The 15,249-nt window shown below is 47.7% G+C and overlaps 1 long non-coding RNA gene across 2 annotated transcripts in view; it reads left to right on the top strand.

Annotated features, from left to right (window-relative positions):
- Positions 1-272: 272 nt before the first annotated feature.
- Positions 273-15,249, top strand: part of LOC123592821 — a 26,878-nt gene continuing 11,901 nt past the window's right edge. For both annotated transcript variants that reach the window (XR_006709963.1, XR_006709984.1), the window contains exon 1: positions 273-448. This is a non-coding gene — a long non-coding RNA (uncharacterized LOC123592821). The remainder of the gene's footprint in view (positions 449-15,249) is intronic.

Genomic DNA, 15,249 nt, shown 5'->3' with positions numbered 1-15,249 from the left:
CTTATCCTAATAAGAAGGTTCCGAGGAATTGGGTCTCTTCTTTTTTCAGGATCATCATGCGTCTTCCAAGAGGAAAATGGACTCTCACTTTGGAAACCATAAAACCATGTTTGTTTTATGTCCCTTAGCAAACACCTCCCTGCGCCGGGCGGAGACAGGCTGGGCGCTGGGAGCCGGAGCCCAGGGCGGCAGCGCGTTGTGTAACCCGCCTGGGAATCACGTTGCACGGGCGAGATCCGCAGGCTCTCAGTGCAATAATAAGCTTGATCTTTTTATTCAAATACAAGGAACAACCACAGCCGGCTCCAAGTCACGTGGCCGGGTCACATGGTGCCGAGACACAGAAACCGGCTGGCAGTCATTAACTAATGCTTACTCCCAGGGAGAAAACGCAGGTTTTAAAGACACGAGCTCTGTTTTTGTAAACCACGCAGCACTGCAAGAGAAGGTATACAGGGTGGGTGTGTGTGTGTGGGGGGGGGGTGCCTTAAGCTTGCTAAGTGCTTTCCAAGGAAAGGAAAAGAGCCAACACATACTCCCGGGTGTCGTTCCGCTCCGACTCGACAAACTTGCCCGGGGTCACCCGCTTCCCAAACCTGGAGGAGCCGCGGGCTGCAGCATCCCGGGCGCTGCGCGGAGGGAGGGGCAGGCGGCTTGGGCGCCGGGCCCAGGCGTTTGCGAACGGGGTGGACGCGGTTCTGAAATTAGCAGAACGCTACATTTTCTCTTCCTGGTGAAACTCGTGCTCCTAGGAGCCGACGGCGTGCGGGGAGGGGTGAGGGGGTGGGAAAAGGCAGGGCGAGCTCGTGGGCACTTCTGCTGACGATTTCATGGAAAGGAAGACCAGCCTCCAGAGCGTGGTTCCTTTAAGTCTTCACGTGGTGGGAACAGAGACTTGGAAGGACGCTGCCTACCTGAATGTTTCCTTGTTCAGGCGGCTGAATTTAGAAAGAAGTTCTTTCACTTTCTCCAGCTTGTGGGGTGTTACTCTGTGCTTTCAAAAACGAATGATCCAGCTGAGTTTGTTTGATTTGGGTGTACACGCGACAATAGCGAGCGTGAATAGAGTTTAGAATCTCTGCTGGAGGCAAGGGATAGATAAAGGACAGATAAAAGATTTTAGCAGAAACTAAACTAACTTTTTTTTTTTTTTTTTTTAAGGCTAGGTGTGTTTTATTTCACGTTATGAAAAAGTACTTTCCCCCCAAACGCCTTGCGGTATGTGCTCAGCCTTGCAAGAAAATCCACCAGAATAGTCTGGAGCCTTGTGTATTTACTTTATTTAAATCCTTCCCGATAGAACGGATACATAAGGAATTTCCAGTTTTCTAGATTCACTGACTAGGCTGTAATTATTTCAGGAAATTTAGTGAGGGAGTTTTGTCTCCATTCTCACTCCCCCCCGCTCCCCATTCTACCCTCTTGAAAAAGATAAAAGTAGGTGACTCTAAGGGATGGACCCAGGTTTTGTACAGCCTGAAGCTTATAGGATGTGAGAGCCCCTTTTGAAGGGAATATAAAATTATAAATACAAAATTAGGTATTAAAGTATCCTCAAATTCAGAAACATACTTCTTAGTTGCTTATCACATAAGCATATTTGCATTTAAGCATATTTGCTTATATATCAGATATTTACCTCTGATATCCTTTGTATCCTATATTTTGGGGGGTGTGTTTCTTAGGTGGTCTCAAATTCATCTTGACCAATTATCAATTTTAAGTGTGCCTCCAGTTAGTTGTGAAGTTTGACGGCTGGAAAAGTTTTCCCCAGGCCAGCTTCTAACTAGTCTGTTTTGGTTGTGTCTATGCCACATCTTGATTTTCCTCCCCCGGGCCACGCTACCCGTGGTGCCAGAAACCACGGGACACATAACTTGTGATGTGACCTCTGGATCTGAGCCTTCCTATCTCCATGCCGGGTGGGTCAACCCAGTGGGCCGTAGGAATGGTGCTGGCAACCTTCCCTGCTCCAGAACAATTAGCAGTAACTGAACTGTAAATATATAAAATTTAAAACATAACCTGAACCCAAAGTAGCAGTATCTCTAGCTCCTAATTCCTCTTAGCCAGATCCCCCAAAATACCCATGGCCACTCCAGAGTCACCCAGGGGCACCTGGGTGGCTCAGTCGGTTGAGCATCTGACTTCAGCTCGGGTCGTGATCTCATGGTTCATGGGTTCGAGCCCCGCATCCATCAGGCTCTGCGCTGACAGCTCAGAGCCTGGAGCCTGCCCTGGAGCCTGCTTCGGATTCTGTGTCTCCCTCTCCCTCTGCCCCTCCCCCACTAGTGCTCTGTCAAAAATAAACATTATTTGTTTGCTTCAAACAAAATAAACATTAAAATAAATAAACATCAAAAACAAACATTAAAAAAATTTTTTTTTCAGAGTCACCCAAAAGGAGGGGAAATGTGGCCCAAGGGAAGTCAGAGTAGAAAGGGGCAGCGATCTTAAGCAGTCAAGGTCAGAGTATCTTACCACCGCCAAGTTTACAAAAGCCAATGGCCGTGAATGCGTTGCTGGGGCTCCTGCCTGGGTGAAAGGCCTGGAGCTTCCTTTTTTTTTTTTTTTTTTAATTTTTTTTTTTCAACGTTTATTTATTTTTGGGACAGAGAAAGACAGAGCATGAACGGGGGAGGGGCAGAGAGAGAGGGAGACACAGAATCGGAAACAGGCTCCAGGCTCCGAGCCATCGGCCCAGAGCCTGACGCGGGGCTCGAACTCACGGACCGCGAGATCGTGACCTGGCTGAAGTCGGACGCTTAACCGACTGCACCACCCAGGCGCCCCTTGGAGCTTCCTTTTCATCAGCTTCACGGTAAACCTGTTTCTAGTGACCCTGGGTGCATACTAAGTGTATCTCAGGGAGTCCTTTTCTGGGTCCTAGAGTCAAAGATCCTTGTTTCGGGCAAGCTTGCTTATCTGGACATCTCTTGGGAATGATTTGTAAAAGTAAATTCCATTAATACAAAGCCTCTGTTGGGCTCTGACTCCGCCCCTTGCACATCCACTTCACCCAACCAGGCTCTTGGGGGAAAACCAACCTCCCTCTCTACACGTGCAAGGGAAGGGAGGAGGGGAGAGGCTGGGTCAGGGCATTTATTCCGTGTATACTTTACTCCGCGGGTTTTCTGTGCCCAGCACCACCAAGTGCCCGTGTCACACACACATCACACCCTGTACTTCCCAGGACGACCCCGAGTGGCTCTTGCGAGTAGTTCCGCTCTGCAGATGAGGCACAAGGTGCAGAGAGATTGTTTTCTGCCGGGAGTTGCGTGGCGAGGACATTTCACAGCGGGGACTCGGAGCCAGGTCTGTCTGACTCCCCAGGCGGGTGCTTTCGTGACAGAACTCTGACCTTAAACTTTTCACGAAGCGAATGCCGCACGCGTCTTGTTTTAGGTTCTGGAGTGAAGCCAACTTTATTTGCAGCGGTATCTGGTTATAGCTCCCCTTTCTTTGCGTCCGCTCTCGTGGAGGATGATCTCATCGCCTGCTAAAATAATTAGGGAGTGGGGCCAACAGGATTCCCTGACCAGCTTTAAAGTTCCTCTCTTCCCCTCTGCTGGTAACGCTCTTTCCTTGCTTTACCTGTCAAAGCCCCTTTAACCTTGTCAATGTCACACTTCTCTCCCCCGCCCCCGCCACCCCACCATTGCCCCTAGAATATGCCACCCGCCTTTATTCCGCGCAGCAACAAGAGTCACCTTGTTGAATCGCTTGCTTAGCTTGTCAGGGCAGTGTTCTGAGTGTGGTCTGGCTTGCCAACGTGCTGTTTACGGGGGAAAGGAGGCTGTCCGTTCAGACAATCCGCAAATGCACTAATTAGCCGGGTGGAGAAAGCCCCACATGGAGGCGGTAGCATCTCCCCGGCAGGTGAGATAACCCGTCTGATACAGCTTCCTGCCTGCAGTAGCAGTGATCCCAGGCCAGGCCGGGGACAAGGGTTGAAGAGAAGGACTGACTCCTTTCGCTCAGGGTCTCCCAACTTCTACACCATCCGACACCGGGGCCGGACCGGAGGTGGGGGAGTGGAGAGGCTGGCTCGTGCCATGGTTAGTAGCATCCCCGGCTGCCGTTTAATACTCCTCCTCCTCCCCACCCCCCGTTGTGGTAATCGAACATACCTTCACACGTTGCCAAATGTCCCCGGGAAGCGACGTTGCCCCTGGTTGAGAGCCACTTCCTGAGCCCTGTCTACAGATGGCCACCCGTAGCTTCCTGTTGCGTTGGTTCTTAAGGGGTCGGGTCGGGAGACAGAGAGTGGCTTTTGGCTGTCATAGGGAGGTGACTCACAGTGGGAATGTTCTAAGGTAGACACGGGGCTCACGGTGCCAGCCCTGCTCCATGAGAATATTGTGAGGAAGAAGGCATGCTTGGGTGTGGAAGCATATTCATTGCTCTGGCCAGTTAACCTGAGACGGAGGTGGTCACCTGAACGGTTCAGCTTGGTGGCTAAGATGTCTGTGGTCAGAGACCCCGGTTTGAATCCCAGCTTTGCTCTTAATTAGCTGTGTGACTCTGGATAAGTTACTTTACTGGGGCGCCTGGGTGGCTCAGCCGATTAAGCGTCCGACTTTGGCTCAGGTCATGATCTCGCGGTCAGTGAGTTTGAGTCCCGCTTTGGGCTCTGTGCTGACACAGCTCAGAGCCTGGAGCCTGCTTCAGATTCCGTGTCTCCCTCTCTCTCTGCTCCTCCCCCACTCATGCTCTGTCTCTGTCATCTCAAAGATGAATAAATGTTAAAAAAAAAAAAAAGTTAAAATAAAAGTTACTTTACCTATCCGTGTTTTGGTTTCTGTATTTGCAATATGGGAATGAGTGTTTCAGAGAGAGAGAGAGAGAGAGATCAGGGGAAAGGCAGAGAGAGAGGGAGACATAGAACCTGAAGCAGTCTCCAGGCTCTAAGCTGTCAGCACATATGGGGCCTCGAACCCACGAACCGTGAGATCATGACCTGAGCCGAAGTCGGATGCTCAACCTACTGAACCACCCAGGCGCCCCTGATGATGATGGTTTTTAATGTAGATAAGTAGGTCTCTGCTCAGATTGTCCGGATAATTGTGTCAACCTCCTGCTTGGCTGATTCCGGAAACAGGGTATCAGGCAGCAATTTAGAGCCTCCTTCTTGCTCTTTTTTTAATTTTATTTTTTATGTTAAGTAGGCTCCACGCACAATGTGGGCTCAAACTCACAACCCCAGGATCATCCTTCTTGAGGTCTTGCACGGTTATCAACGAAGTTCGGCCGTCCTGAAACAGCTCTGCTCGCTGCCAATGCCCCATCAGGGTTCTTGGCCACGAGCCCGTCGGTCTACAGTGTGCTTGCTCTGCTCAGGCTCAGCCCGAGGTGTTTTGCAAACATTTTTAACCCCATCATGTAGGGGCACACAAGGGCTTACTAATATATTCAATCCCAAACAAGAGATCGTTTAAAAAAAAAATGGAAATCAGTGAAAAAAATAGTGAATGTTGCCCTTGTGTGTGGACTGAGTCCTTCAACGTTAGAGGAGGTTCTAAGGGACAAAGGGTAACTGTGTAATATATAGAAGCCGCCTTGCTTCTACAGTCGGTAATCAGCAAGAAATAGGACAGGCAATAGACAAAAACGAAAGGGTTCGAAGTGCCATGGCTTGCAGGCTCCCGTCCACAAAGAGCCTACCAGCCTCCTTCAGGAGCAGACCAGGATTTTGCAGAAACAGAGGCTGGAGTGATGATTTGCTTGCCCCAGGCCACGGGTATTTCCTCCTTACAAGGCCCCTTTGAAGTGCCTGACTTCAGAGTCTGGGGGGGGCGGTGGATACAAGTTAAGGGGATTCCCACAATATTTGCAGATCTTCTCTCCCTTAATGTGTTTTCGATGCAGTGAAGAACAGCTTTGTTGGGGAAAATATGCCAGAGGGAACATCTATCGGCCAAGAGGGGGGAACATGTGCTTGATTTTATTTATTAACACGATTTTTTTAAATATATACTTTAAAATTTTTATTTTATGAGAGACAGAACGTGAGCGGGGCAGAGGGAGAGAGAGGGTCCCAAGCGGGCTCGGCACTCAGTGCCAAGCCCAATGCGGGGGCTCCATGCCACAACCCTGGGATCGTGACCTGAGCGGAGATGGAGAGTCAGGGGCTCAACCAACTGAGCCACCCAGGCCTCCCGTGCATGTGCTTGATCTTGAAACACTCCTGTCTGATGGCCCCCAGTCTGAGGGCTGCAAGTGGAAACTCCTTGTCGGCAACCGGGGTGATAAACAGTGCCATTGAGAACCACCTTTCAGGACCTGACCTGCTTCCTCGGGGAGGAGCTTCTGAAGGGGAGAAACCCTGCCACGGCCTGGCAGCTACTTAGTTATTGCCCAACAAATGTGACATGTAAGCTCGGGTTTGTAAACACGGGGGATCGGTTTTAAAATTCCGAGGGCATAAACAGATGGTCTAGTTCCCACCTAGACTATGCCTTCTGTGATCTTTCAGACCCAAGAGGAGTGGCTTCCGGAGAGGTCGAGGTCGGAGCTCTGCAGGGTGGGAGCTGAAAGCCGCTTAGAAGCGCACGGGGAAGCAGGCTCTACCCCCCCCCTGGCCGTTTGCTCCCTTTCCCCTTTTTCTCATCCAGCAAAGTCCAAGGCCTCGGAATTCTGGCCAAACCTGTTGGCCGATGTAGCAAAACGAGCGGGGAGAATCAGCCAGCCAGCTGGTCCAGGCACCAGAATTCACCATTAGGATTAAGCACGGTGCCACGTGCATCCGTGAGTCCACATCGGAGGTACCTCGCTGTGACAGTCAGCTAAGGATGTAAAATGACATTTTACCACAGTAGGTACTTTTTCAAAAGTTATTTATTTAAGTAATCTCTGCACCCTATGTGGGGCTCGAACTCACGATCCCGAGATCAAGAGTCGCATGCTCTTTCGAGTGAGCCAGTCAGGCGCCCCATAGTATGTACTTTAAAAAAAACACACAACCTTTATTTTGCAATAATTTCAGGCTTACAGAAGAGTGAAAATAGCACAGAGGGTTTTCGTATATCCCTCACCGAGCTTCCCCTAGTGTTTACATCTTCTAGAATCTTGGTACAATGATAAACACTAAGAAATTAACTTTGGTACGAATACTATTAACTAAACTATAGGTTTAGAGGGAGTTTGCCAGTTGTTTCCACTGATGGCCCCTCCCCAGGATCCCACACTGCACTTAATTGCCATTTCTCCTCAATCTCCTCCAGTCTGTCACAGTTCCTCAGTCTTTCCTTGTTGTTCATGATTTTGTCACTATTGAAACAACAACAACAAAACTACCAGTCAGTTATTTTGTAGAGTGTCCCTGGATTTGGGTTTGCCTGTTGATTTTTCATGAATTTTTAGCAAGAACGCCATAGAAGTGATGTGCACTTCTCGGGGCATCAGACCGAGGGGTTCATGATGTCAACAATTCTTACGTTTTTATGCTGATTTATTTTGAGACAGAGAGCAGGGGAGGGACACAGAGAGAGGGAGGGAGAGGATCCCAATCAGGCTCCCTGCTCATTGTGAAACCCAGCTCGGGGCTTGATCTCAAGAACTGTACAAATCGTGACCCCAGCTGAAATCAAAAGTTGGATGGTTAACCGACTGGGCCACCCAGGCGCCCCCTGCCCTCCACCCCCCTGCGATAATTCTTATAGCTAGTGATGTTTACCTTTTTTTTTTTTTTTAACTTTATTTATTTATTTCTTGAGAGAAAGAGAGAGAGCATGAGCAGGGGAGGGGGAGAGAGAATCCCAAGCAGGCTCTGCGCTGTCAGCACGGAGCCCGGCACGAGGCTCGAACCCGTGAACTGCAAGATCATGACCTGAGCCGAAGTCGGAGGCTTAACTGAATGAGTCACCCAGGCGCCCTATCTTCTACATTTGTTAATTGGAATTCTTCTATAAGGAAGAGCTACCCCTTTCTCCATCCATCTATCCATCCATCCATCCATTCATCCATCCATCCATCCATCCATTCATCTGTTCACTCATGTATTTATATTAGTGTGGACCCATGGGTATTTGTTTTACTCTATGGGCTGTAATCTAATTATATTATCATTTATATTGTACTTTAGATTGTTCCAACTCTGGCCATTGGAAGTGCTTTCAGGTTGGTCCCTGTGTTCTTTGCATCCTGGGCCTTCATCCTTGGGGGTAACTTCTCACCTTCTGGCTTCACAAGATACTCCCGGGTCATCTCCTATTTCCACTCTCTGAGCTCGATCAGCCACTTCTGAAAGAGCCCTGGTTCCCTTTAATAGCTCACAGCATTTAGAGACCAACATCGAGGCGCTAGGTGGGCTCACTGTTACTGGGGTGTCATTGCTTTGAGGCCTGCTCAGCAGGCAGAGCTAGGAAATATATGTATGTATAATAAGCCAAGTCTATACACATATTTATGTTCATTTCTTTGTCTATTGAACTGTGTACATATTTAAAAAAACATGAGAGTTCATGTCGATACCCTTGACTCCAGTCACACACCACAGGGATTATTCTAGCCTTTCTCCATTCCCTATGTGTAACTTCTTTCTCTGACCGTGAGAGGCCTGGTTCTTGTGCTCAATACCGTATTTACTATTCTGTTCGACCCTAGCATCCACATAAGTAATTTGAGAATTGCTAACCCACAGCCCTCGGAGAAACAAATGTACTGACTAGAATGCGTATTTGCATCGAGTTCTTTCTGTCCGAAGCCTTACGGTATCCTGTTAAAACCCCGTTGTCAGGGGGTGTTGCTTGAGTGGCTCAGTTGATTAAGCCTCCGACTCTTGGTTTCGGCTCAGGTCATGATCTTGCTGTTTGTGAATTTGAGCCTGAGTTGGGCTCTGGGCTGACAGTGCGGAGCCTGCTTGGGATTCTCTCTTTCTCCCTTTCTCTCTGCCCCTCCCCTGCTTGAGCTCTCTCTCTCTCTCTCTCTCTCAAAATAAATAGATAAACTTAAAAAAAAAAACAACACCACTGTTTTCAAAATTCTTTTCACCCCTTTCCTGTGGTTATGTTATTCGTTTCTAATACACTTAGGTGAATTTGTTACGGTTTAGATCCCTCTGGGGTTCCCTCCCATACCCTGATTCATTTGGTTTTTTAAATTTACGTACAGCAAACTTCACACTTGCTGGTGTACAGGTCTGTGGGTTTTGACAAACGCATAGAGTCGTGTGTCCACCACCGCAGTCATGACATAGAATAATTCGATCACAAAATTTCCCTCACACTGCCCCTTTGCAGTCAACCCCTCCCTGCACCTCATTCCCTCGCAATCACTGATCTGTTTTCTGTTCCTGTAGTGTGGCCTTTTCCAGGAAGTTAGACGAACGGAATTCTATAATAGTCTTTTGATCTGGCTTATTTCACTTAGCAAAATGTGTCTGAGAGTCAGTCATTCCATTACATGAATCGATAATTTGCTCCTTTTATTGCTGAATAATATTCCACTTTTTAGGCACCTCAGGGTACCGTTGCCATTGCTGTCACACTGCCTTGAGGCACGGCGGGGCGGGATATTCTAGGAGAAAAAAATGTTACGGTTACTGCTGGTTTGGTCGTACTCTGGATTCTGGTCTCCTATCTCAGTCTGCCTGTTCCCGTTGACTTTTTTGATTCCCCAAACAAATGCTGCATCGTTCTGTGCGGGTTTTAGAATGGCAATCCATGGGAGAGCCCAGGCGGAGGGTACATTCACCGTCGTACCCAGAACTGGACCCTCTGTCCTTCGTCTCTTGGCTTTGAAAAGTTGGAAGTCGATGTGTTTCCTGATCCTTGTAATTGACCTATTTTATCTTCATGGAAGCCCGTAGGATCGTGTTTTGTTCCCAGTGGGTCCCCAGTGGTTAGAAGTTGCCCAGTGATGTTCCTTGGACAATTTTCGTCCGTTGTGTTGGGTCCGCGCTAGACCCTTCCATTCTAGAATAGCGTGTCCTGTCCTTGGTGAACTGCTCAAATGATTTTGTCGATGATTAACCCTCTATTTCTCTTTCCTCTCTTGCTGAGATCTCTTCCATTCTTTAAATGTCAGACTTCTTGGACCCATCCTCTACTTTCTTTTCTCCTTCATTTTCCATCCCTTTGTCTTTTTTGCTGTCGTTTCTGGGATACTTACCATCAACTTCATTTTCCAGTCTCTCTATATTTAATTTGTCATCTGTGCAGTCTTGTTTTTAGTTCCCGAGAGCTCTTTGGCTGTTGTTCTCTATGTTTCTTCTTCTTCTTCCTCTCCTCCTTCCTCCTCCTCCTCTTCTTCTTTTATAGCATTCTTTGCTTAGATTTTCTTTTGCTTGGATCGTCTGTCGTTGCTCTGAGGATATGATTTATTGTGGGGAAAGTTTTCGTCTCCCTGCATAGACTCCAGGCGGCCTTTCTCTTTGGTTTGTGGGGTATCTATCTCCACGGTAGCGCTGGGAACCAACAAGCCAGAATTGGAAGCTCTGAGCTCAAGGTGGGGGTTTGCTGACTGTCAGCTTCCCTGCAGGGTGAGCTCACTGTGTGGGCTATTTGTTGAGCACTCCCTAACTTCAGTATCTTTGGGAGGTTTCTCTGGGGCTGGTCAGATTCTCCAGAGGAGAATTTTAGTCTCCTGCCTGGAAGCTTAACATCTGGCGGCCAAAGTCCTGGGAGCTGAGCTGGGGGGATGGAGGTCTCTCTCGGCACTTGGCACTCATCGTGTATACACTCGTTTAATCTTCTTTGCCTGGACAAGGTGCTTCCAAGTTCCCAGTCCACAGACTTCTATTTTCCACTCTTAGGAGGACGAAATCCCTAGACTCTGGTTAGATGGGGTAAAAGCAGTCTCCCGGGATACGGGGGTGGGGGGGGGGGGGGTGGGGGGGCAGGAATCTAGAGATCTGTCTTTGGGGGTTTTCACCCAGTCCTTCCCGTAGCCACCCCGTCTGTATCCACCACTGCCTGGCGCTGTTGGTTCCTGACTTTTTTGGAAGATTCTGTAGTGCCAAACGGGTTCATCCTCAGCTTTATGTACTGTCAGCTCAAGGCCTGGTAAGTCCTTTTATCACTCACTCACCTGCTTCCTGGCTTCTATCATCTTGTTGCTGTTTTCTCCTCTCTTGTCCTGCCTGTCTTTGTGGGGTGTGTCGTTAAAGAGTCTCTTTTTACCGTAGCGTTAGTGCATTTGGGGAGGAAGCAAGTTAGATGTATGTATTCACTCTTGCGTCCTAAAAAAAGACGTTGCGAATGGTTTTTGTTTTTGTTTTTTTTAGTAGCAGAAATCACGACTCTTAACGCCAAAATGGTGGTTGGATGCCACTTTTGTTGGGCCTCAGTTGGACAGGACTCGTACAAAGTCACATAGCTAGTTAGGAAGAACAGTTTTAGAACCTGGGACCTGACTTCCCTAATTTTGTTTCTACTGTACCAGCGCAGTGCCCCTTATCGTTATCAAATGACATTTAACGAATCCTTTATTTTGAACCAGTTTAAGACTCATGAAAATTTCCAAAAAATAGAAAAAAGGGTTCCCGTGTGTCCTTCACTTAGTTTCCCCCGACAGTAAAGTCTTAGATGACAACAGCACATTGTCAAAAACCAGGAGCTTGACGTTGGTATAATACTCTGACGAAGGTCAGGTACAGACCTTCAGGCAACGTTTTTTGAGTGTCTTAAACTTGCGTATTCTGCTCAGCAAAAGCCAGACAAAGACTCAATCTTTTCATACGAAGGAGCCTCTGATCTAAATAGACATACAAAGATAACTCACCAAATAACGACACTCAAGTACAGTCCAAAATATATTTTGGGGCCATCCTCCAGAAAAGCAAGAGGTGGTAAAGAGAGTGCGGGCTTTGAAATCAGACAAACCTAGGTCCGAATTCAGCTTTGCTGCTTAAGATTTGCGTGTCCCATGGGGCGCCTGGGTGGCGCAGTCGGTTGAGCGTCCGACTTCAGCCAGGTCACGATCTCGCGGTCTGTGAGTTCGAGCCCCGCGTCGGGCTCTGGGCCGATGGCTCAGAGCCTGGAGCCTGTTTCCGATTCTGTGTCTCCCTCTCTCTCTGCCCCTCCCCCGTTCATGCTCTGTCTCTCTCTGTCCCAAAAATAAATAAACGTTGAAAAAAAAAAAATTAAAAAAAAAAAAAAAAAAAGATTTGCGTGTCCCTCGTCGAGGAATTTCCCTGAGCCTCATTGTCTGGGTGTAAAATGGTGAAGATTATTATCTGCTTCTTAATATGGTGGGAAATTAAATCACGTATACTATAGTCTGAAACAGTGCTTGGCACATAGTAGATACTCAATAAACGGTCACCATCATTATTATTAATAAGGTCATAATCCTCAAGGATCATAACCCTCTAGCTGTCCACTTGATCTTGAGTCCAGCTCAAACACCAGGGAGGATTCTACCTCTTAATTCACTCTGTTGGGTTTAGGTAGAAATCAGAGAACAATTCCTCCCGAAGAGAGGCCTCACGGGGCCACATGACTTTCCCAGAGAGGTGGCATAGGTACGTCCTCTGGGCCTCCTGCTTTTACACCAGTGTTTCAGTGAAGTATGGGAAGATGGTCAAACATTTAACTAAATGCAAGTAATTTATGAAAACTTTGGAAAAGGACTATGAATCTTTTGGGTGGAGTGCAAAGGAGGGGCGCGTATCTGACGGCTGAAAGGATGATGCTTAGCTCTTGCCTACATTGTGTTGACAAGCAGTTCATCTTAAGTCCCGGTTAAGACATTGCTCCTCCCCACCCCCCAACCCCCTACCACCCCATTTGCAAGGCCAAGGGTCTCAGGCCCAAAGAGGAAGTTGCCGTCACAGGCACAACAAGAACGCTTCGGAACTAGAAACCCATGCAAATTCGAAATCGAGCTTTGTTTGATTATCTAAACAAAAGTACTTACAGGTCCGTGTGCGAACTAGCGACCCGGGGCTTTTCAAAGGCCCACACTTGGGCCCCTCTCAGCAGGGGGTTGTCCCATGAGCATCCTGCTTTGTATGGCACCTGATCTCCCCGCTTGCCCACCTCCGGCTTGGATTTCCTGCCCTTGGCATCCACAGAGAGGGGGGCTCAGAAAGGCCTGGGCCCACAGCAAGGGAGGAGCTCTGCGTGCAAACCTGGCCGTTTGTTTAGATGGTAAAGTCATGACTTTCCTGTGGGGGGGCGGGGTGGTAGTCTGATGGTAAGACAGGATCTGAGGATAAAGAAAAAGCTACTTCACGGTCCTGTCTCTCTTCCTGTTTTGTTGCCTGCCAGGCCTTCCTTTGTGTCTCCAACCCCCGTTCCTCTCCTACCATCTCACCAAAGCTCACGTTTCCTTCTGCCGGTTTCTCTCTTGCCTGTCCGCGGGGTTGTTTTTTTTTTTTTTTTTTAGGGACCCAGGTACAGCTTTTGGTAGTTTAATTGAGGGGCTAATTCACGAAATTCTCTCTTCTATTAATCATCCAGAATATCCTAAAGGAAATTAGGCTACATCTAAATGAACTGTGTGGTAAGTGCTGTCATATAAATGGAAAACCATGTTTGTCACAGGCTGAATGGTGTCACTTCCCCCACCCCCTGTTGAAGTCCCAACCCCCAATACCTCTGAACATGACCGTATTTGGAGACAGGGACTTCAAAGAGGTAATTACGTAAAAGTGAAGCATTTAGGGTGGGACCTAATCCCATAGGAACACGTGTCCTCTCAAGGATATTAAGACACAGACAGGTGCAGGTGTAGAGGGAAGACCATGCGAGGACACAGGGAGAAGGTGGCCATCGACAAGTCAAGGGGAGGGGGGTCTCGGAAGAGACCAACGCCATTGACACTTGATCTTGGGCCTCTAGACTCCGGAGCCATAAGGCAGTAAATCTCTGTTGCGTAAGCCATCCAGCGTGTGGTACTTTCTTATGGCAGCCGGGGCTGACCAGTCCATGGTTTAATCATAACTGCGCTGTGGTTCTAATCAATCAATTCACAAAGGTTAACGGGCACCTATTTTTTGCGATCACCGTGTAAACGGGGTGTACTTGCTGTCTTCTTTTTAGCAGCTTAATTGAGGGATAATTAACGTCCGATAAACTGGACAGACTTTAAGTGTACAACCTGATAAATTTTGACACCTGTCTACACTCAGAACACCATCGCCACAATCAAGATACTGAACATATCTTCATCTTCAGAAGTTTCCCTGAACTCCTTCGTACTCTCTCTGGCCCCCCGCTTCCCCATTTTCCAGGCCACCGCTGAATTCGCGTTCTGTCACTAGAGATGAATTTGTCACGTCTAGAGTTTTACATACATGGAGTCGATCACACAGTATGCATTCTTGTTTGTCTAATTGCTCTCACTTTGTTTAATTATTTGGAGATTCATCCAGGTTGTTGTGGAGAGCAATAGTAGTATTCCACGGTACGCATTCGCCAAGGTCCATCTACTTACGTGTGAAAGGACCCTTCCCGGCTTTAATTTTCTTTCCAACAAAAAATAAGTTTTAATTGATTAATAATATAAGGTGAATAAGTACCCCATTGTCTTTATTTACTGTCTTACCCATGTTATTTTATTTTAAGGATATGAAAATAATTGTAATAGCTTTTCTGATGGTACCAAGGGTCTCTATTGTTTTCCAAAAAGGGTTTAGTGTCTTAATTATTGGGGTGCCCTAGAATAGGGGTTTCAAGACCGTGATCTGGATTTTAGTTGATTCTTAGTTATTATCTTTGATCATAATGGATTTTTTTCCTCCTTTTTCACCCAATTTAAGCAGGTGTTTGTTTATAATCGTTTGAGATTCTGAGTAGGGTTGCTATAAACATGCGCAACTCTTTCCGTGGACATATGCTTTCTTTTCTTTTGGGAAAATACATAGAAGTGAGATGGTTGGATCATATGGAAGGTGTGTTTAACGTGTTTTTTTTTAATTTTTTTTTTTTTCGTTTTATTTATTTTTGGGACAGAGAGAGACAGAGCATGAACGGGGGAGGGGCAGAGAGAGAGGGAGACACAGAATCGGAAACAGGCTCCAGGCTCTGAGCCATCAGCCCAGAGCCTGATGTGGGGCTCGAACTCACAGACCGCGAGATCGTGACCTGGCTGAAGTCGGACGCTTAACCGACTGCGCCACCCAGGCGCCCCTTTAATTTTTTAATGTGTATTTATTGTTGAGAGAGACAGCATGTGAGCGGGGGTGGGGGGGACGGGGGCAGAGAGAGAGGGAGAGACAGAATCCGAAGCAGGCTCCAGGCTGTCAGCAAAGAGCCCGACGCGGGGCTCAAACCCATGAGCAGTGAGATTGTGACCTGAGCCGAA

Source organism: Leopardus geoffroyi, chromosome A1 (assembly GCF_018350155.1).
Source record: "Leopardus geoffroyi isolate Oge1 chromosome A1, O.geoffroyi_Oge1_pat1.0, whole genome shotgun sequence".
In the NCBI taxonomy this organism is placed as follows: domain Eukaryota; kingdom Metazoa; phylum Chordata; class Mammalia; order Carnivora; family Felidae; genus Leopardus; species Leopardus geoffroyi.
This window is presented reverse-complemented; position numbering and strand designations above follow the sequence as displayed.